General features: G+C 44.7%; 1 protein-coding gene across 8 annotated transcripts in view; it reads right to left on the bottom strand.

The window, feature by feature from the left end:
* Positions 1-21,547, bottom strand: part of LOC119972445 (RNA-binding Raly-like protein) — a 1,269,223-nt gene extending 1,247,676 nt beyond the window's left edge. For 4 of the 8 annotated variants that reach the window (XM_038809148.1, XM_038809145.1, XM_038809147.1 and 1 more), the window contains exon 1: positions 21,352-21,547. The gene's annotated coding sequence lies outside the window, so the exon portion shown is untranslated. Of the gene's footprint in view, positions 1-19,110; positions 19,129-20,211; positions 20,347-21,351 lie in introns of those variants that run through there. The other 4 variants (XM_038809151.1, XM_038809149.1, XM_038809144.1 and 1 more) reach the window with 4 other exon arrangements.
* Between the last annotated feature and the right edge of the window lie 307 nt (positions 21,548-21,854).

A 21,854-nucleotide genomic window follows, 5' to 3' on the forward strand; every position in this document is an offset into this window, starting at 1 on the left:
AAAGGGCCATTTAAACCCTCCACATTCCACAAAATCAACGGGGATGGGGGCTTCCGCACCTGCACCCCCACCAAAACCCCCTTCGCCGATCAACCATAACCCCTCTTCAGCCAGCTCCCCCAGGTCCACCCTCGCTCACCCTCGGACGCACTATCCACCGCTATCGCCTCTTAAACAACTGTGCTACATCAACACCACCCACATCAGCAATCCTCCCCACCGACCCCCTCCCCCATAAACACAGACAAAGAAAACCCAATCACCCCTCCCCCTGCCCTCCACAGGTAACCCCCCCTCTTCACTACCGTTAACTAGCCAACAGCTAGCATGGTGGCCCCCACTCGAGGCCTCCGTCAACCCCACTTCCCCATAACCCCCCTTCACCCGCAAACCCCCCAAAGCAGTAAAAACGAAAACACACTACTCCGCACTAATATTCATTCAATACAACAATCCAGCTATCGTGTAAAACCATTAGAATATTACTGCGCAGTACGGGCCCTTTGGCCCTCGATGTTGCGCCGACCCGTGATATTCCCCACTTTGGCAGCTCCAAAGTTCAGTGTCCCACACACCTCCCAGTCTCTCATAAATTCACTCACCTCCTCTGGCTTATCAAATTACAAATCTCGATTCTGGTGTATGACCCATAGACAGGCAGGATACAACACACCAAATTTCACCCCTTCCTTGTATGGGGCAGCCTTGATCTGATCATAACTGGCCCGCCTCTTGGCCAACTCCTCACCCATAGGTAGATCCTCAGTACGTTTCCTTCCCAGGTGCACTTTTTTGTTTGCTTCGCCCACTTCAATATCTTCTTATCGAGAAAATGATGCAGCTGCACCACCATCGTCCTCGGCGGTTCCTCCACCTTCAGCTTCCTCCTCAGCACCATGCACTTGATTCGCCACGGGGGGAAGGTCAAAGACCCCCCTCCCCACCAACTTCCCCAATATACTTGCCACATACTTTGCGGCCTGCATTTGCTCGATCCTTTTAGGCAGTCCGATCAGGAGATTCTGTCTCCTGGAACGGTTCTTGAGGTCCTCCACCTTCTCCCTCAACCTCTTACGGCTATCCGCCATGAGTGATCGAGGAACAGCCTCAGTATTGGGGGATTCGTATCAATCGATTGGGATGAGACCCAATCGATTGCCAGTGAGTTAGGGGTCCGTCCAAAAGGGCGCAAAGCCCCTGGGACCTATAAAAGTAAGGTCCCAAGACGAATTCAATCTCTTAGCCGGCCCTCCCAGCAGAACACCTTTGCAGCAGCTCTCCAAGAACTTGAACGTGAGAAGGACAGGCCTGGCCAATTGCTACACCAACAAGTAAGTGTCATACAACGCCCGCTACGAGAATAGACACTCCTGACCCCTTTAGTCCACACCGACTGGAAGCCTGCGGATCCAGGACAGAGCAAGAGGCCATTGTTCCCTGATCTGGCAGTTCCCTTATTCCGGATAAGTATTGGCCTTGTAGTGGTAGGAATAGTTTAGTCTTAGTATTATATGCATGAGTAGTAAATAACTGTGTAATAATAAATTTGTCTTGTTTGAACTTACTAACTGGTGTATTGAGTCAGTGATCTGAACTTGAACTTGAACCTCGTGGCGGTATCATAAAGATACCTGGCTTCTCTAGAGCTTAGGAATAAAACAGAGCCAATTGAATGTTAAGCACACTCACCCAGAATGAGCAACATTGAGTACTTCAATTCCTGAGTGCTCATGCACCTCACACTGGCAAACACCCCTTAAAGCGGATGGGAAAGGATCAAGAAATTCCAGGAGCCCCCAAATATGCGACCACTCAACTCCATGGCCACCACTGAGAGTCCTTTCTGAATTCATAATTGCATACAAATGGGGGTAAAACAAGGAGATGTACATTTCTCCTTATATACATTTGGCAGAGAGCCCAGACAGCAATTGGAATACTAGACCACCTGGGGCTGGATTTTCCAATAATGGGGTGAAGTCTCCACGCCAGCGTAAAATAGGGGCTGGTTTAGCTCACCAGGCTAAATCGCTGGCTTTTAAAGCAGACCAAGCAGGCCAGCAGCACGGTTCGATTCCCGTACCAGCCTCCCCGGACGGCGCCGGAATGTGGCGACTAGGGGCTTTTCACAGTAACTTCATTGAAGCCTACTCGTGACAATAAGCGATTTTCATTTCATTTCATTTCAAATCGCTTTTGTTTCACTCTGGACTTTCCTGAATAAAGCCCTGAATGATTCTCCTACCTGCAGGGGGCTGGCAGGGCCCCGGAGTGTTCTCGCAGCTCTGGCTGCGGATACAGGGCCCCGCACTTCTGGTCAGGAGTCACGCATGCGCACGACGGCGGCAGCGGCCGCCCCGTGCGACATGGCAGACTCGGACCGCGGAGCGGCACCAAAAATGCAGGCCCTCCAATATCGCCCGCGCCCACGGATCTGTGCCACCAGACCCTTCCCTGGCCGTCCATGAGGCCCCTTCTTCCAGTGAACGATTTCGGGGACTAGAGAATCGCAGGAGCGGCACCGGTCTGAATTTACGGTTTAACGACCATTCTGAGCTTCCCGCGCCGAACACGATATTGGCGCGGAGTCTCGGAGATCTCCAGAGGAAACATTGTTTGATTGACAATTCAGGTTCTCCGATAGCTGCTATCAATTTCACCCATGGGGTTTGAGACTCTAAAGGGCCTGGGTGATTGACAGTTTTATGAGCTTGTCGTGCAGACTTTGCTTTCAAACATAGGAGAAAATTACCAATGAATTACTTCTTCAAAGTTTTTTTTACAAATCCCTCTACACACAAGTGGGTTAATTGATTCTGAAAGTGTACATGGCCGAATGGGCATGCATGTTCCATAGCTTGGCATGGGGGCATGTAGAGCTTTGGCATAAGGGGCTTTTGAGGGTACCATAGAGGGAGGGTGGAAGTGCAGAGCTTGGCATGGAGGGCATAAGGTGGCATGGATGGGGCACAATAAATGTTTAGAGGGTGAATGGGATGTTAACGGTGAAGGATGGAGAGCTTGTGTGTTTTTAATTTAATTCGAAGAAAGTCCAGCTCATCTCCATACCCAACAGCCCATCTGGCTGCCTCCGCACATCTTCCTGGTTGGTTGGTCTGACTCCAGTCCATGCCCAAAAACCTCCCCCCCCCACTCTCCTCCCACCCAGCAATGAGGACCCTGTCTTACTGTCTCCAGAAGTCTGCAAACCAAGCCAGGCATTTTCCCAACTCCCCTACCCATATTGAGGATGAAATTCCAGGCCATAGGCTCAAAATATTTGCTTTGTCTTCACAGTCAAGGACAAATTGTGTAGCTGAGACAGAAGATAGCCAAGAAGCTAATAGGAGTGAGGAACACAAGGTAATTCAGATCAGCAGAGTAAATTTATTGGAGATACTTAGGGATTGAAAACTGATAAATCCCACCCATCATTTTAAATGGAATTGTTTGCCAGCTGTGGCTTAGCTTTCACTCAAGGACTTGAGCTTACAAAAACTAGGCTGTCACTCCATCACCTCACTGTGAGAAATGCCAGCTGGGATTCTCCGAAATCCTGGCCAAGTATTGACGCTGGCGTCAAAACCGGCGTGAGCAACGCCGGCGTCAACGGCCTCCAGGCCCAGACATTTGCCCCTTCTGAGGGGGCTAGAGTGCTGTGCGCTCGAAAGCCGTCGCGAAACAGCCGGTGAGTGTCCACGCATGCACGCCACTGTCGGCGCGGGTCTGCGCATGCACACCAAGTCCGGCACGGGTTCGCGCATGCGCCATGGGTCCGCGCATGTGCATGGATTGACGTCTCCGCGCTGGCCCCCAGGCAATATGGCGGAGCATTAAAGGCGCCCGGCGCAGGGGAACATAGCCCCCCCCCCCGGGAATTAGCCCGCCCACCAATCGGTAGGTCCCGATCGCAGCCCTGGCCACCGTGAAGCTCTGCCGGATTCGGATCTCTTCGCACACCCACCAGGACGAAACTCGCAGCCAGAACGCGAGGTCCCGCCAGGTAGGACCATACGTAACCCCCCCCCCCCCCCCCCCCCCGGCGGTTCTCCGATCTGGCGCGGGATCGAAGAATCCCAGCCCCCATCTTTCAGATGAGACATTAAAACTATGGCCCCGTCTGCCTGTTCAGGTGGACATAAATAATCCATGACATTATTTCAAAGAAGAGCAGGGGGGTTATCCTCAGTGTCTTGGCCAATATTTATGCCTCAATCATCGCAAAAACAAATGATTATCTGGTCATGGTTAGATTGCTGTTTGCGGGAGTTTGCTCTGTGCAAATTGGCAGCTACGTTCCCTCACCTCATTACAACAGTTACAACACTTTATGCTCCATTGGCCGTATGGTGCTTTGAAGCATCCAGTGGTTGTGATTGATGCAATATAAAGGCAAGTAAATTCAATATTAGACCACATACCAATTAAAGCAAAGCAATTTAAGCATGATGTACATGAAAGTAACGCCCCCCCCCTCCCCCCCCCACCCGGCTGAGTGCTCAAGTTTGGAGTGTGACATAGTGCTCCAACTGCACATCAATACTGAAATACAGGGTGGCACAGTAGCACAATAGTTAAGCACTGTGTCTTCACAGCGCAAGGGTCCCAGGTTTGATTCCCGGCTTGGGTCACTGTCTCTGAAGTTCCTCCGGGTGCTCCGGTTTCCTCCCACAAGTCCCGAAACGTGCTGTTAGGTAATTTGGACATTCTGAATTCACCCTCTGTGTACCTGAACAGGCGCTGGAATGTGGCAACAAAGGGCTTTTCACAGTAACTTCATTGCAATGTAAGCCTATTTGTGACAATAAAGATTATTGTTATTAATCCGTGATCCCCCTCCAACACCCCCACTCACCCTATTTGTACAATTATTTACACCATAAACCTAACAATCTGAAACAGAATTACAGCATATTCAGAATGCCTTCTCTTAAAATAAAATGTCGCTATTTTTATTATGCAGCTGAAATAATCTCCATTGCTCTCTCTCTTTTTGTTTACTGTTCTTTTATTTTAAGAAAAATATAAATCTGAGGGTTTTATTGAAGACTTTTTTTGAAGTGTGGTTATTTTTCAAAACTCATTTTATGTTCACCAATGTGTCATTTCAACAAGAAAGAACAATTTTATGCATTAAAATCAGTATCACCACTGAGTGTGGAGCAACTAGTCTTCATAGCAAGTTCTGCATTGTTCAGGCATATGCTTGCAAGACTTTCTATACATAAATAAGCATACCATATGTTCACTTCAACCATGTGTTATACAACAAAAGTTGCCCTGGCAACTGTATAAAGATCCATGAACAGATCTAACCAATCAGTACAGTCCCGACATTCAATAGTGCTGTTTTCCTGTTTTGAAAATTACTACGTCTATAAAGAACAGTTAAAGGAGAAAGTATAACTCCAGCCGAAAGATGGTTGTACTCTCAAACAAAGTACTGTGTGGCCTTTTCATATTTTACTTGACTTGACATAAATGTAACTGCGTTGCTGTGTCAACTAGATTTAAAAATTGCTCAAGTGATGACTTGGATGGAAGTAGCAACTGTAATGTAACCAAATTTGTTGATGATACAAAGGTACAAAGGGAAGCAAGTTGTTAGCATACAGAAAAGTCCACAACAGAATACAAATCACTTGGATGGAGGGTGGGAAGACATTTGGCAGAGGGAGTATAATGTTCGAAAATATGAGGTTTTCCACTTGGCCAGAAAAAAAATAGGAAAGCAAAATATTATCTAAATGGGGAAAGACGGTAAAATGCTGCAGTACAATGGGATCTGGTGTGCTTGTACATAATCGCAAAAGGTTAGCATGCAGGTACTGCAAATAATTCGGAAGGCAAATGGAAAGCTATCCTTTATTGCAAGTGGAATGGAATATAAAAGTAGAGATGTTTTGCTGCTACTGCACATTGACAGTGAGAAGGCCATATCTGGATTAGTGTGTACATAGAACATAGAACAGTACAGCACAGAACAGGCCCTTCGGCCCTCAATGTTGTGCCGAGCCATGATCACCCTACTCAAACCCACGTATCCACCCTATACCCGTAACCCAACAACCCCCCCCCCTTAACCTTACTTTTATTAGGACACTACGGGCAATTTAGCATGGCCAATCCACCTAACCCGCACATCTTTGGACTGTGGGAGGAAACCGGAGCACCCGGAGGAAACCCACGCACACAGGGGGAGGACGTGCAGACTCCACACAGACAGTGACCCAGCCGGGAATCGAACCTGGGACCCTGGAGCTGTGAAGCATTTATGCTAACCACCATGCTACCCTGCTGCCCCAAGTTTTGGTCTATTTAGACAGTTTTGGTCTATTTACTTAAGGAGGGAAGCAGTTCAGTGAAGGTTCACTAGTCACGATTCGTGAGATGAGGGGTCTGTCTGGTGAGGAAAGATTGAGCAGGTAGACCTGTACTCATTCGAGTTTAGAAGAATGAGAGGTGATCTTATTGAAACATAAGATGAGAAGACTTGACAGGGCAAATGCTGAGAGGGTGTTTACTCTAGAGGGGGGATCTAGGGGGGACAGTTTAAAAATAAGCGGTTGGCGTTTAAGACCGAGGTAAGGAGGAATTCTTCCCACAAAGAGTTATTAATCTTTGGAACTTTCCTCCCCAGAAAGCAGTGGGGTCACTGAATATATTCAAGACTGAGTTAGATATATTTTTGACCGTTAAGGGAGTCAACGGCAATGGGGTAGACAGAAAATGGAGTTGAGGCAACAAATCAGATCAGCCGTGAACTTATCGAATGGCGGAGCAGACTTGAGGGGCCAAATGGCCTGCTCCTGCTCCTAATTCTTGCGTTCTTGGTTTCTTGTGTTCAGATGGATGATGAATTGTAGCTGCAGCATTAAATCTAAATTATAAATAAATCTCTTCACCAAGGGGCACCTTAATATCCAGTAGGTATGTATTACTATGAGTGACATATTTTTGCTCTTTAAACTCATGTTACAAAAACAAATATTATGGACTTTGGATATTATGGAGTATTTATCCAATGGAAGAACTAAATATCATAACATATTTCTTTGTCCCTGGACTTGGATAGAAACATAGGAAATAGATAGCCGTCAGTCAACAGATTACTGATGTACATTCTTTACTTTCCACCTCATTTACACACACGTTAGCATATTTGAGTGGTGGCACATGCCTGTGCTTCTGTTGTCTTTCCATTCTTAAGTGATGCAAATCATAATCAGATCTTAACCAATACTGCAAGACAGATGATTTATCTCACCAGATTTAATCATACTATGATTGCCACAGGCAACACAACGTGGCCAACGGTGGCATGCTTTTTAAAACTGGAAAAATCTATTCCAACAATGATATCCTGTCACTTCTTTTGGGTTTTGTCCAAATGAAAAAGTGAGTTTTGGAGTTTTTGATTCAGTTAATTGTTTGAGAACAGATTTTCTAGCTCACAACTGCTCCAAAATGGGCCATGGGAGTTAGGAGGGTGTAAAACATGCAAGAAAACACCTCACATATTTTTCTCCCCCCAGGAAAATATAAATAAAAGTTACAATTGTTTGCATTGAACAAAGTTCAATCACTCAAGAGATGGAGAAGGACGAATAGCAAGAAAAATGAAGAAGGTTAAATGTTTTACTTGATTTGCTCAAAGATGTTAATATTTTAACCCTTTTATTGCAATTCAGAAACCGAAACTACCATTTTATAAACCATCAGAAGTATTGTTTGAGTAACTTTTTTAGGGGCTGGCTTAGCACAGTGGGCTAAACAGTTGGCTTGTAATGTAGAACAAGGCCAGCAGTGCGGGTTCGATTCCCATACTGGCCTCCCCGAACAGGCGTCGGAATGTGGCGACTAGGGGCTTTTTGCAGTAACTTCATTGAAGCCTACTTGTGACAAGAAGCTATTATTATTATTATTACTGTAATGCTAGGTTTTGCATTTGCATTAGAGTTCCGAGCCGAGAACGTTTTTAAAATGGTCATCCCGGGGAGCCAGATGACCCCTGGGACTGTTGACAACCTCAGATATAAGCAATCGTTAACATGTACAAAGTGAGCAGCATGGCCTGAAAATGTGTTGCAGTGCAGCCCTCTGATCCAAACCAAGAAAAGTTAGCTCTGGGACCAGAGCAGGGGTCGGAGTTGTATGGGGGGTGGAAACATGTCCTAATCCTGGCATGTCAGACACACATTGTTCTTGTAGAACACATGTGGAGCATTCCTGCTCCTTGTGCAGTACAGCCAGTTTTTACTGAACAAATGATCTGCAGCAAACACTGCACTTTGTAAGCAGGATCCTGATGTCATGTGACCTACCTACATCATAACATGTGTATGTGCACAAATTAAAGCTCTGTCCAAATCTGACCGGCACCCAAGGGCATCCAGTGATAGTGCAATGGGGAAAAAAGGACTGCAGAACATTTTAACTCTGCAAGCATTCCACTTTGTTTTCATTCATTCTTAGATGTGAATATCGCTGGCTCGGCCAGCATTATTGCCTGACCCTAATTGCATTTCAGGAGGTACACCTTCTTGATCACTGCAGTCCATTTGTGCAGGTCCATACACAGTACTGTTGAGGAGCGTGTCCCAGGATTTTAACCCAGTGACACAGTGAAGAAATGACAACATAGTGAAGGAATGACAATAAATTCCAAGTCAGGATTATGATTGATTTAGGGGAAATTGCAGGTAATGATGTTTCCATACATCTGTTGCCCTTGTCCAGCCGGGGTGGTATACGTAACAGGTTTAGAAAGTACTGAAGGACATGCTGCTATGTATTGTGTATATGGTATACCCTGATGCCACTGTGTGTACCACATAGAAGGGAGTGAGCATTTAATTTGGTGGGTAGGGTGCCAATATAACTGGCTGTCTTGCCCTGTGTGGTGTGCCAAGCTTCTAGACCCCGTTTGGAGTTGTACTCATCCAGACAAGTGGAGAACATTCCATCACACTCCAAACTTGTGTCTTGCAGATAGTGGACAGACTTTACTTGCAGTGAAGCTCCCAGTCTCCTGACCTGCTCTGGTTGACATTTTTAAATGCTGGTCCAGTTCAGTTTCTGGTCAATAGTAACTCCCATGATGTTGATAGTGGCAGATTCAGTGATGATAATACCACTGAATGTCAAGGGGAGATGGTCAGATTTTCTCTTGCTGGAGATGGTCATTACCTTGCACTTAGGTGGCGCAAATGTTATTTACAATTTATCAACCTGTGCCTGAATGTTGTTTAGGTCATGCTTCACATAGACACAGACTGCTTCAGTATCTGAATCACAAATGGTGCTGCAACAAACCTACTTGTGACAATAAAGATTATAATTATATATTGTGCAATCATCAGCAAACATCTCCACTGTTGATTTTACAACGGAGGCAATTTCATACTTGAAGCAGCTGGGGTGACATGGTGGCACAGTGATTTGCACTGCTGCCTCACGGCACCGTGGACCCAGGTTCGATCCCAGCCCCAGGTCACTGTCCATGTGGAGTTTGCACATTCTCCCCATATCTGCGTGGGTCTCACCGTCACAACCCAAAGACGTGTAGGGTAGGTAGATTGGTCACGCTAAATTTCCCCTTAATTGGAAAAGAATTTTTAAAATAAAAATTCTTGAAGCAGCTGAAGATGGTTTGGTCCAGGACGCTACCCTAAGAAATATCAAAAGCAATGTCCTGGGGCTGAAATGTCTGTCGTTCAACAACCACAAACCTCTTCTTTTATGCTGGTATGATTCTAACCAATTGAAAGTTTTACCCAATTTCCATCAACTTCAATTTTTCTGAGACTCCTTGATGCCACTCCAAGCAAATGATGCCTTTATGTCAAGAGCCTCACCTCACCTCTGCACTTTTGTTCATGTTAGGATCAAGGCTGTAAAGAAGTCTTGAACCAAGTGGGCGTGGCGGACCAAAATTGAGTATCAATGATCAAATTGTTGCTAAGTGCTGCTTGATGGCATTGTCAACAGCACTTTCCATCACTTTGCTTAGAATTGACGGAGCGGTATTTGGCTGGTTCTCCCATGGACAGGACATCCCTGGCAATTTTCCACATTGCCAGGTAGATGTCAATGCTGTATCTGCACTGGAATAACCTGGTTAACAGCACAAATGATTCTACAGTGTGTTCTACAGTGGAGACATTATCATGGCCCACAGCCTTTGCTGTATCCAATGTCTCATCTATTTCTTGACACCATATGGAGTGAATCAAATTGTCTGAAGACATCTGTGATGTTAAGGGCACCTGTGATGTTAAGGGCCTCAGAAGGGGGTCAAGATGGATTCTACTCTCAGTACTTCTGACTGAAGATGATTGTGAATGGATGGGTGTGAATGCCTCAACACTATTTTACTGGGCAGCACGAAGGCACAGTGGTTAGCCTGCTGCCTCTTGGCACTGAAGTCCCAGGTTCGATCCCGGCTCTGTGGAGTTTGCACATTTTCCCCATGTTTGCCTGGGTTTTGCCCTCACAACGAAAGACATGCCAGGTAGATGGATTGGCTATGCTAAATTGCCCCTTAATTGCTCCTTAAAATCACAGCTTCCGAAGTCAGATCGGCCTTCCTGAAAGTGAACCCTCGGAAGGCGAAGGGCCCGGACGGGAACCCTGGTCGTGCACTCAGAGCCTGTGCGGACCAGCTGGCAGAGGTGTTCGCAGACATCTTTAACCTGTCCCAACCCCACTCCGAGGTCCCCACCTGCTTCAAGAAGACCACCATCATACCGATGCCAAAGATAAACCAGGCAACGTGCCTCAATGACTACCGTCCAGTGGCCCTGACTTCAGTCGTAATGAAGTGCTTTGAGAGGTTGGTCATGAAGCGCATCACCTCCATACTCCCAGAACGCCTCGATCCACAGCAATTCTCATACCGTCGCAACCGGTCCACAGCAGACGTAATTTCCCTGGCCCTAAACTCATCCCTCGAGCATCTCGACAACAAGGACTCCTACATCAGATTCTTATTTATTGGCTCCCCACTCTGCAACTGGATCCTCGACTTTCTGACCAACAGACCACAATCAGTAAGAATGAACAACAACAATATCCTCCACAATAGTCCTCAATACCGGGGCCCCGGAAGGCTGCGTACTTAGCCCCCTACTCTACTCCCTGTACACACATGACTGCGTGGCAAAATTTGGTTCCAACTCCATCTACAAGTTTGCTGACGATACGACCATAGTGGGCCAGATCTCGAATAACGACGAGTTAGAATACAGGAGGTAGATAGAGAAACTAGTGGAGTGATGAAGCGACAACAATCTCTCCCTCAATGCCAGCAAAACTAAAGATCTGGGGCGGTATTCTCCGCTCCCGATAAAAATCGGGATGGCCGTCGTGAAATCGGCCGAGCTTCACGACGGCCTCAGGGCCTGCTCCCCGCACCTAATTCACCCCCACCTGGGGGGCTAGGAGCGGGAGCGGGCCCCCGTCGTTCCCAGCCGCGACCTTGTCGCGCCAAAATGACGCGGAAACGGCGCATGTGCGGGTTGCTGGTTCCAACCTGCGCATGCGCGGATGACATCAGCGCGCAGACGGCATGAACCCGCGCATGCGTGGTGCCATCTTTCTCCACCGCCGCCCGGCAAGACGTGGCGGCTTGATCTTGCCGGGCGGCGGAGGGGAAAAACTGCATCCGTTTTGGACGCTGGCCCGACGATCGGTGGGCACCGATCGTGGGCCTGTCCCCTCCGGAGCACAGTCGCGGTGCTCCCGTCCCAATCGGGCCCCTAGATGCCCCAAACGGGCATCTGGCACCCGTTTCACGAATGCAGCGACCAGGTGTGGCTGCTGCCGTGGTGAAACGGGCGTGAAGGGCCGGCTGCTCGGCCCATCGGGCTTGGAGCATCGCCGTTCGCCGTGAAAAACGGCAAGCGCCGATTTTTCCGAGCGGTGGGGAGAATCGCTGGGGGCGCCAGGGGGACGTAAAAAATGTCGGGAGGCCTCCCATGATTCTCCCACGCCACGCAAAGTACTGTACACACCCCTGTCAGCATCAACGGGGCCGAGGTGGAGATGGTTAGCAGTTTCAAATTCCTAGGGGTGCACATCTCCAAAAATCTGTCCTGGTCCACCCACGTCGACGCTACCACCAAGAAAGCACAACAGCGCCTATACTTCCTCAGGAAACTAAGGAAATTTGGCATGGCCACATTAGCCCTTACCAACTTTTACAGATGCACCATACAAAGCATCCTATCTTGCTGCATTACAGCCTGGTATGGCAACTGCTCGGCCCAGGACTGCAAGAAACTTCAGAGAGACGTGAACACCTCCCAGTCCATCACACGAACCTGCCTCCCATCCATTGACTCCATCTACACCTCCCGCTGCCTGGGGAAAGCGGGCAGCATAATCAAAGACTCCTCCCACCCGACTTCCTCACACTTCCAACTTCTTCCATCGGCTACGAGATGCAGAAGTCTGAGAACACGTACAAACAGACTCAAAAACAGTTTCTTCCCCACTGTTACCAGACTCCTAAATAACCCTCTTATAGACTGACCTCATTAACACTACACCCCTGTATGCTTCATCCGACTCCAGTGCTTATGTCGTTACATTGTATACCTTGTGTTGCCCTATTATGCATTTTCTTTTATTCCCTTTTCTTCCCATGTATTTAATGATCTGTTGAGCTGCTCGCAGAAAAATACTTTTCACTGTACCTCGGTACACGTGACAAGAAGCAAATCCAATCCAATTGGAAAAAATTAATTGGGTACTCTAATTTGATACAAAAAAAACACTGTCTTTTGCAATGACATGTTGGACTGCATCATCATGGAGGAAGGGCAGTTGTGGCATTTTGCCGTCCCATTAATTGTTTAATTGCCTACCACCACTCATGGCTGCATGTGCTACGAGTGCAAAATGCTGATCTGATCCGTTGGTTATTGAATTGGTTATTTTTGTTTCTATCCAGGTAAAAACAGTCAGTCTCCACCAGTGTTCCATTACACATTTACACCATGTCTCTCTCTAGTATGGGAACAGAATGAAATACAAATTATCTGTTTCTGTCTGGGTAAACACAGTTAAATCTCCTCCAATGTTCCATTATACATATACTCCATGTTTTTCCCTCGTATGGGTACAGAATGAAACACAAATTATCTGCTTTTAGAACACTATAGTATATGTACAATTTTCTCTTTAGAAGTTACATTTATTGATATTTTATGATTGGCCACAGTATAAAATATCAAATACAAAAAAACCTACATTCATAGAGTGGCACCATAGCAAAGTGGGTAGCACTGTTGCTTCACAGCGCCAGAGTGCCAGGTTCGATCCCCACTTGGGTCACTGACTGTGCAGAGTCTGCACGTTCTCCCTAAGTCTGTGTGGGTTTCCTCACACAAGTCACGAAAGATGTGCTTGTTAGGTGAGTTGGACAGTTTGAATTCTCCCTCTGTGTACCCGAACAGGCGCCGGAGTGTGGTGACTAGGGGATTTTCACTGTAATGTCATTGCAGTTCATTGCATTCATAAGCCTACTTGTGACAATAATAAATATTATTATGAGTATTATTATTATCTCCATTAAGTTAAACTATGCATTTGATTATTTTGCTTTCTCGGCATTCTGTGTTTTCCATTTCATTTTCCATTCCAATTCCTCCACAATTTATAATTTACCACTAAATTAGATAAGGACTGGATTCTCTGCTGTCGAGATTCTCCATTGCACTGGCAGCCTGGGGATTTCCAAAGCATGGGGCTGCCCACAATGGGAAACCCCTTGGCCGGCTGGCGAGATGGAAGATCCTGGGCAAGATTTCATGTTGTAAGTTCCTCCTTATCAGGAATGAACTGAACCTCCACATGTTCATTTCATACTGGGATCTTACAAGCTTCTGGCATAAGAGACTTACATTTCAACAGCCTCGGCTCAATTTAATACCCTGGTCCAATAGATGATGAGCTCATGTATAACTCACTGTATTACCCACTCTATGCTTTTAACTTTTACCAATCCCATAGCACCTGATAATTTAAGAGGAAATTCAAACTTCCAGTGTTTAAAAGGATTACATGACAAGATCTCAAGTTTTAAGCCTTTCATTGCATCAAAAAAACTAAAAGCAGCATTGATTAAACATCTCTCTCTTACTCTCTCTCAGATTATTGCAGATTGATTTTGTCTGTGAGGTTCAGTGACTTATTCAGAAAACTTGCAAACTGATTCTGCAACAACCTCCTTTTAACCTGTCCCTTCATGGTCCATCTCCATGGTAATGTGAACCATGCGAGCCTTGCATCCAGGTAGCAATGTTAGTAAGCTATCTTAAGCAACCCAACTCTATTGTATCTCGAAATTAAATATACAGCTTAAAGTGTAAATTACCTTTAGTGTCCAAAAGGGTTAGGCGGGGTTGCTGGGTTATGGTGATAGGGTAGAGGTGTGGGCTGAGGGAGGGTGCTCTTTCCAGGGGCCGGTGCAGACTCAATGGGCCGAGTGGCCTCCTAGTGCACTGTAAATTCCATGATTCTGTAACTATTTACAAAACCTGACATCATTAATACCATCTTCTTCCCAGTAGAACAACCTGCAGCCCCCTTTAGGCATCAAGCCACTCAGACTTGTCAGCAGAATTCATAGAAGGTCATTCCCCCATCTTACCCAAAACGCTTTTGTATTTGTAATGTTTTCACTTATGATCTTTTTGGTATAATGGTTGGAATTTTCCGGGTGTTGGGATTCGTTGTTCCCATTGGCAGTGCACCCCTGCCTATGGGTTTCCCAGTGGCGTGGGGTGACTTCAATGGGAAATCGCATTGACAAGTGGCAGGATAGAGAATCCTACTGCCAGCGAATGGCACGCTGCCGAGAAACACATGGCCGGGGGACCAGAGAATCCAGCCCAATGTTCTTTACAACTTTTGACCCACATGTCTTTTTTATTTATTTATTTATTTTAAATTTAGAGTACCCAATTATTTTTTCCAATTAAGGGGCAATTTAGCGTGGCCAATCCACCTATCCCGCACATCTTTTGGGTTGTGGGGCAAAACCCACGCAGACACGGGGAGAATGTGCAAACTCCACACGGACAGTGACCCAGGGCCGGGATTCGAACCCGGGTCCTCAGCGCCGTAGGCAGCAATGCTAACCACTGTGCCATCGTGCTGCCTTACATGTCTTTTTTATGACAATTGACAATGATTTCATGGTTATCATTAAACTTCTAATTCCAGATTTTTATTGAATTCAAATTTCACCATCAGCCAAGTCCACAGAGCATTACGCTGGGTCTTTCGATTACTCCACAAAACCACTACGCCACTGCCCCTCCCCTACAATAACTAATGAAAGAATAGACGTTTTTCTGAATCAAAAGTTCTTTGGCAATGCAGAGGCACAGGTGAGATGCACACATTATCACATATCCAGTTGCTTTTCAGATGTAAATCATATGATACAGAAGGATTTCAACTTGACACCATATTAGTGCTTTCACGATAAAATAAGCTGTTTTCCAAGTGCTCTTCCAGTTATCTCTGTTTTCGGTATGTGTCAGTCACCTCCAAAACAGTTGCCATCTGGCCTGACACCCTGGGAACATTGTTCTCTGGGAGCAGCTTTTCTCCTGGTTACCTGTTATCTATACAATTCTCAAGTTGCTGTCCTTTGTTTTTGTTTATTGAAAACCCTAATCCTCGTTAAATATATTACAGCCTCCTCTGACTTTTCAAAGGATTAGTGTTACTCCTTTGTCGTTCACTAACAGATGAACCAGGTTTAATAGCGTAAACTATTAAAGACCTTTTACCGTTGAATGATTTTACTTAAAGAAAACAAAATAAATGGTATTTTCTTTCATCACAATTATGAACCATTGAGCTCAAAATTTGTCTTCGGTAGCAATGCAAAATTGGCAAAAGTAAATGTTCTTATTTACTGGCGTGAAAATTTTGGCTGTCGATATATCATTTCCCATTTTGTGATACCCCCCACCCGGCCAATAATACTCCCAATGGTTGTTAGCTAACTACATGGCTTGTAAATGATTTGGCTTTCGTCACAGCCTGCTAAGTTATTGTCGGTAAAATTATTTGAGAGATGAGTCTATTCCTATTCTTCTCACTTCCAATACCTTGAGACAGTGAGTCACAGAAAATATTATCTTCATGCTTCAAACAATGCAGTATCATAACTTATAAAAATGAGCAGTAGCTCAAATTATAATCAAACAATTGCCGACAATTCCAATTTGAGCTTAATTTAAGTTAGCATTTTTTCTAATTAAATAGTAAACTTGACCTCAAGCCTTTCCCATTCATGACTATATCAACAATTTAGAAATAGATTTTCCTATTCGGTCTTGGAGTTTCAGTATCTCTGGCAAGACCAGCATTTATTGTCCATTCTAAATACATCTTCAGCAGATACAGTCCAAGTGGAATACATACACCCACATTGTTGTCAGGGAAACCAAGATTTTTGACATAGCAAAGTCAAGTGAAAGGATGGGAATATATTTCCAAGTCAGGATGATCCGTGACTTACAGATGTTGGGAGTTCCCATGCAACCTGTTGCACATGTTCTTCTCGGTGATAGAGGTCACAGGTTAGGAAGGTGCTTTTGAGTTGCTGCAGTGCATTTTGTAGATGGTACACACTACTGTCACTGTGCGCCAGTGGTGGAGGGATCGAATGCTTAAGGTGGTTGATGAGGTGCCAATCAAGAAGCCTGGTGCTAATCTTGAGAGTTGTTAGAGCTACATTCATCCAGGCAAGTGGAGAATACTCCATCACACTCCTGACTTGTGCCATACAGATGGTTGACAGGCTTTGGAGAGTCAGGAGATCAGTTAGTTGTCACGGTATTCCCTTTCTTTGGCCTATGCTTTGTAGCTACAGTATTTATGTGGCTGGTCCAGTTAAATGTCGGGTCAATGGCAACCCCCAGGATGTTAATTGGAGGAGGTAAAGTGATAACAATGCCATTGAATGTCAAAGGGAAATGGTTAGGTCTTGCCATCTATTTATCTAATTGGGTATTTAATCACATTTGCTGGCTATAGAGGTGCTAATTGATTCATTTTTGTTTTCTCAGGCATATTTGTCTCCTTCATCTTCATACGTATCTTCTTTTGTGGGAGATATTAGTGGCTTTTCCCACATCATACCGCTCTTCTAGCACAGGCTCTCAGAAAATCAATTGATTACAGAATTACACAAATGTTAGAGCGCAAGAGGTGGTCATTTGGCCCAGTCTCTACAAATCAGCAATTCACTTTATTGCTCTCCTGCTTTTTCCCAATAATTCTGCACAACCTTTTTTAAAAATATAACTCTAATCCCCTTTTGAATGCTTGAATGGGACTTGCCTCCATCACATGCAGACAGTGCATTCCATTCATTAGCCACTCGTTGCATGTAAAAGTTTTTCCTCATGTCTCTTTTGCTTCTTTTCCCAATTACTTTCAATCTGTGCCCTATCATTCTCGATCCTATCTAGCATTTGTGAACCTGACCTCCCCTAGTCTGCTGGCATGCAGACCCTTAAAAAGGAATTTTAAAGGAGAAAATACTTTAATTTATATACATGTGTTCGCAATATCATCTGGACTGGGTCAAACAACTTTAGCTAGGTTTGTTACTCCCTAAAATTACATGGCTGGAAATGTAATTCATGTTAATTTATAGTATTTGTAAGGGGGGAAATAAAGGTAAGCTATAAGACTTAACCAGTATCAGAGTAGCTTCAAAGGAAATATTAAACAAAATCTTCTTCCCTTTGAATTTAACATTTTAACAGTCTGTATTTTGTTTACTGCACTGTGTTAACAGTTAATACAAGCACCACACAATAACTAATAACTTCCGATTGACACTCAATGCTCATGGAAAATGCCAGGGCTATATATTTTTTTAGTATTCACTTGGACAGTGTGACAAACGAAAAGAGCATTCACTTTGATGTGACGTTACTATGGCAATTGCTGTGTATACCTATACTCCATCCTCAGGTTTGAAATGGGTGGCTCTTTATGAATTGCCAATATTTAACTTGATGCTGTGCAGTGAGAAAACATTCAGCAGCATCAATACACTATAAGAGTAATAACTTGACCACATTGATGCATTATACTCTTTTCAGCCATCTTCAGAACAATTGCAAATTCAACAAAAATGCACAAAGGACCTGCTATCTTCAAAGTGAAGTCACATTCAGCAAAATCCAATTTTCCTTGACTGATTCAAAAATAATTTTACTATTGCAAATGTTAGAAATACTTATGGAAGTGTATAAATCAACCAATATGATGCTTTGACTGTTTCACAATGTTCGCCAAAAGGATCGTTTAAAAACAAATCTAAACAGTTTCTATCTTACCACAATGTGCCATTGCAGTATGTATTTTAAATCTGGGTTTATTAATCTTATGACAACTGCAGTGTGACTACCTTGCTCGGGCAGCAGAGAAGAGGTGTAAATGTTTCACCAACCAGGAAAGGTAGAGCTAAGTGCAGCTAGCAGCTTCCAGTGGGGTGAGAAAAATGCCACACTACACCAGTAATAATAAATCTTCTCTGTAGTATCTGCAGAAAACAAAATAAAATGGACTTGCCCAATTTTCATTCTAGATTGATATAACTGGGTCAAATATTTGTAACATTTTATTCCTTAGATTCTACCGGAGGAATTTTCCCTGACCTGTCACTGAAAACCTGATGTTGAAGATGTAATTGATTTCATAGATTTTCACCAAAAAGGGAATAATGCTCAGCAATTACTTTGCTTACAAAACATTAAAATTTAGCTGGAACTTTTCAAACTTCTGCATTAGTAGATTGACTTATTATAGCCCTTTATCTGGCACACTCATTCCTTACGGCGAGCGAATTCTGGATAAGAGTGCTCCCAAATTGGATACGTTTTACTCAGACACATTGTTAGCAACCCCAACAGAACGGCACTGGCTGAAATTAAATCACTTCTGATTTCAAAAAACGTGCAACTCCACTGTATGACGAGCCCCGTCTGACAGCACACGGAGGATATAGGTAACGTCAAACACGGCACAATGTATCGCTGTCGTATTGGGCATCAGACCATAGTTACTTACATTGTAGCAGCAGCACTGCCAGAAACATGATGAAACTCCCCCTCACTGCTCCCCGAAGCTCTTCACTGGAAAGTATCTCACCAGCCCTCATTCACACAATTAAATCAAAACGCAATAATATTCGGCAGCAACATCGTAAACAAGGTTCCATGGAGAAGGCAGACCAGAAAATAACACGCGACTGCCTTTCCGGTGAACTGGACCTGTTAGGCAGACTAGCCACTTAGGAAAGCATTAAATAAAACACACGTTATTTACTTCATCAATATTTTATTCCCAGCTTTTCTGATGACAATGATCAGGTTACATTATATTGGCCCTGAAGTAAAATACCTGTGCTGAAGGGTCGGCGTGCCTTCTGTGAACAATATAACCGGTAACGCATTTCACTTGCCCCTCAAGAACTTCCACAGCCATCCACAACTTTTAATTGTTTTGTTTTGGGGGGGGGGGGGGCAGTTAACGATTAAAAAGTTTTCAACAGCTGGATAGCAGATTTGTCTTTTTTTTAAAAACCACAACTGTCTGAAATAAGTACACATTTAGGAAAACGATTTCTCAAGAAAAAAAAAGCAACAAGCTGCAAGAAAAGTTTCCCTTTAAAAAAAAGGTAGAAAAGTCTGCAAAACACTTTTGTTGTTGTTGACAACGAAAACTTGCTTCATTCATGTCGTGCTTTTTGGCAGCTTGTCACTTCAGCTCGACCAAGCGAAGCACACAGATTGTGTCAATACCGGTATGGAAAAATACACCAATAAAGCTTTGCAAATAGAATGAGCACAACAGGAGAGCGTTTCTCTCTTTTTAAAAGAAAAAATCTACGGCTATGCATGCGTGTTAAAAAATATTTTCTTTTGGCTGGCAACAGTAACAAAAAAATAGACAAAATACACACAGTTCCTTTTGCCAATGCCGTCACTGACTTACCACTATACCAGCATGCAAGAACTTACTCTGCAAAATAGAATTTATAAACCATGCTTCGTAGGCTCAATTTCTTTGCATTTTTTTTAATTTAAAAAAAAAGTAGTTAAAAAGGAATGAAAATTACCAAAAAAAATCAATGAAAAAAAATCCAGATAGAAAAAAAAACCTACTCACCGAGCGGGAAAAATTCAAGAGAGAAAAATACTGAAGTTTGTAATATGGCGGTGGAAGAAGTAATGAAGCGCCCTCAGCCTCAGGCAAAGGCACGTGATCCAGAGAGCCTGCTCCCAGCAATGCCCAAAGGATGAGAGAGACACAAATTCTCACCGCCAACTCCCCCCCCACCCCTCCAACCCCCACCTCCCGACCCCACTCACAACCCTCACCCCAAACAGAGATCGGCCCAATGCATCTGCCTCAGAACCCACAGTCTGGTCACAGCTCTTCAGGTTAGCCCCGGCCTCTCCCTCACACTAAGCGGCCGCGATCGGCGCGCGTCCCTGAGAAAGCGAGCTGCGCATCCCTCCAACTCACATGGTGCAGTCCGCACTGGGTAGTCGGGGGACGGTGTGGGGGTATGGGAGGAAGGGGGTGGGGAGATTGCCAGCCTGTTATCCAGGGAAGCAGTGGGTTAATGGAAGGAAAGGGGGGTGGTGGGGGGGGGGGGGGGGGGAGAGCGATTCTCAGAGACTGGTCGATGCTGACACTCTACCGGCGACAGTCAACCCCGATGGACGGTCCAGCCGGAGGTTTTCTTACTCTGAGTTCAGAGCGTTATAAATCTGTCACACACCTATTATTTTCTCTCTCGGAGATGTTTTAGTTGCGAGCGGCATATTTACTTATTAGCTCGGCTTTAATCTGAAATATTCACCGCCAGGTTCCACCTCCGGCGTGGGAACAATCGGTTGTGTGATCGCTGTGTGATGGGCAGTGCGGCGGAGGCACGGGAGGCAAGTGGTGGCATATCTCCGGCTGCTGGTGCGAGCGGTGTGTGCACGGATTTAAAACATTCTCCACTGCCTTGTGTTTTGGTCTTTTTAATCGGATGTTTTTAAGTTAAATGCAGTGCATTCTACCCCCTGCCACCCACCTTATTGCAAATTTCCGGGGGTTGAGAACCAGCACCTGATATGTACGGCAACAGAAACACACGTCAAAAAAAAAATCAACATTGTGGGCATTAATATTGATGAATAATTCTGGGCAGCTTCCACTGTAAATCAGGGAAAACTTTCAAAGTCCCCGATTTAACTGTTTTGTAACAAGAATATACAACTGAGACTATTAAAAAATTGACTTGCTCAGACCTACCTTTGAAACGGCATGGTAATTGTATCGTACACAGCAGCACATACATGCGTAATTTCAAATAATATGAAAGTATCATACAGGAGGTTAGAATAGCACCGATTTCATCAGTTTCCCAACACCGTCTTGTGAAAAACAACGAATTAATTAGATTCCGGACATGGCAGCAACAACCAGATTGCTCACCATCTTTCCTCTCTAACAGATGCACATCTATCTAAATTCAGACTTTGACACACACAATCTCAGCTTAAATATTATTAAGAATGTTTGATACAGATTGATACATATGCATAAACCGATCAGGTCAGGCATAATCTTCCCCGATCTTTTAATGTGCTCCCATCTTTGGTGCATTTCCTACTTTCTCCACATCCATTCACTTTTGGACGGTTGGTCATAAAGTGCTCAACTGAACTATTCTCGGTGTACTTTAATCGCGGAGACGAACATTAAATAAAAGTTGCTTTACTGTTTGTAAGTATTCTGATCACGGAAACGGAGAA

Source organism: Scyliorhinus canicula, chromosome 10 (genome assembly GCF_902713615.1).
Source record: "Scyliorhinus canicula chromosome 10, sScyCan1.1, whole genome shotgun sequence".
NCBI lineage: Eukaryota > Metazoa > Chordata > Chondrichthyes > Carcharhiniformes > Scyliorhinidae > Scyliorhinus > Scyliorhinus canicula.